Here is a 1,945-nt window from a genome sequence, read left to right on the forward strand (position 1 = left end):
GTGGGGTGGCATTTACGGCTTCAGCCAGGGAAGCTGGGACATCACGCCAGAGTGAGGCCTCCTCCTTTCTGCCCTAGAAATCCAGAGGCAGGGGTTCCGAACACACACACCATCACATGTCAAAACCAACAGCAAACACTCCCTATAACTCCCCACCGTCGGGGCACAGGAAGCAGCCTTCTGATCCCGGCGGTATTGGCTTTGTATTGCTGCTGTAGCAAACAACAACACAAGTCAGTTAGCTCACAGTTCCGGAGGTCAGAAGCCCACGCAAGGGCTACGTCCAGGTAGAGCGGCATACCGTCAGGAAGCCCTGGGGGAGAACCCACCCCTTCCCTTGCCTTTTCCTGTAATAGAGACGTCCTGCCTCTTTGGTTTGTGACCCCTCCTGCCTACTTCTCAAACCTCTGCTTTGCCCTGTCTCCTCTCCTGAGTGTGGTTCTTCTGAACTCCCTCCCTCTTATGAGGACCCTTGTGATTACGTGGTTCTTCTGCCCCAAATCATCCGTGGGGTCACGGATCATCTCGGGATCCTCAAAGTAATCCCATTCATCAAGTCCCTTTTACCAAGGAAGGTAAATGGATTCAGAGGTCCTGGGGATGAGGGAGCGGACATCTCTGGTATCTCACCACGCCCCACAGTGAAGCTCATTCCCTTTGTTAAGGTATTTAACTCTCCAATTAATTAAGGAACTGGTCCCATGGCACACTGTGGCAAAGATGAGTTAATAACCCGCCCACATACAGAGGTCCTCAGGAATCCTGAACTCCGTTTATACATTGATAGAAAATTGTCAATATGGGACAATAATTGAGTCCATCTCTCCATAATTTGCATTTCTCTGGAAGAAACAGTTTGTGTCACTATCCGTATTCCATAGCTGACAGAGTTGTGGCTAAGACTTGAAACCAGCACGGTGTGGCCTCAGCACCTGCCGTGGTCAGCCACACTGTAGAACTTCTAGAGTCTCCCCACTCTTCTGAAGTGCCTGCGCTCCTCTCACCCTCACATCGCTAAGCTAGCCGCCTCCGGACAGGCATTTAAAGTGACCAAGTGCTTAAATGCATACACTCCCGAGTGAGTGTGAAACAAACAGGAATAAAGCACTGTAAACTGAATGCAGGAAAGCTGAAAGTGTAGGCCGCAGTTTTCACCCTGGCCAGAATGACCTGAGGAGATTTTTAAAAAAAATATTTTATTTATTTATTTGACAGAGAGAGAGAGACAGCGAGAGAGGGAACACAAGCAGGGGGAGCGGGAGAGGGAGAAGCAGGCTTCCCGCGGAGCAGGGAGCCCGATGTGGGGCTCGATCCCAGGACCCTGGGACCATGACCTGAGCCGAAGGCAGATGCTTAACAACTGAGCCACCCAGGCACCCCGAGGAGATTTTTTTTTTTTAAAGTACCAATGCTGGGATACAATTTTACACCAACCGAATCAGCATTTCTGGGGGTGGGCTCAAGCACTGGTAGTCTAAAAGTCTCCCCAGATGATTCTCCTGTGAATTCTTACGTGAATCACTAATATGGAGCTTTGCTAATCAAAGTGTGGTCTAGACACCAGGGCGTAAGCAACACCTAGAATCTCCACGGATGTCTCAGGCCTCACCTAGACTTTCTGAATCAAATCCTAAAGATTAACAGAGTCTTAGGTATTTTGTATTTAGGTTAAAGCTTCAAAAGCACTGGTGTGGACCAGTGGTTCTCAAACTTTGGTCAAGCATGAGAGTTACCTAGATGGCTTGTTATAACATTGATTGCTGGGTCCCATCCCCAGAATTGCTAATTTGATGTCTCAGTGGGGTTCAAGAATTTGATTCTCTTACAAGTTCCTGGGCAAACCGATTTTGAGAACCACTTGTGTAGGGTGACAGAGCATGAAAGAATTGTGAAGAAGCAGCGCTTCTTTCAGGCAAACCACACCATATTCCTGGCTTATCTATTC

Source organism: Phoca vitulina, unplaced genomic scaffold (genome assembly GCF_004348235.1).
Source record: "Phoca vitulina isolate PV1807 unplaced genomic scaffold, GSC_HSeal_1.0 scaffold6, whole genome shotgun sequence".
In the NCBI taxonomy this organism is placed as follows: domain Eukaryota; kingdom Metazoa; phylum Chordata; class Mammalia; order Carnivora; family Phocidae; genus Phoca; species Phoca vitulina.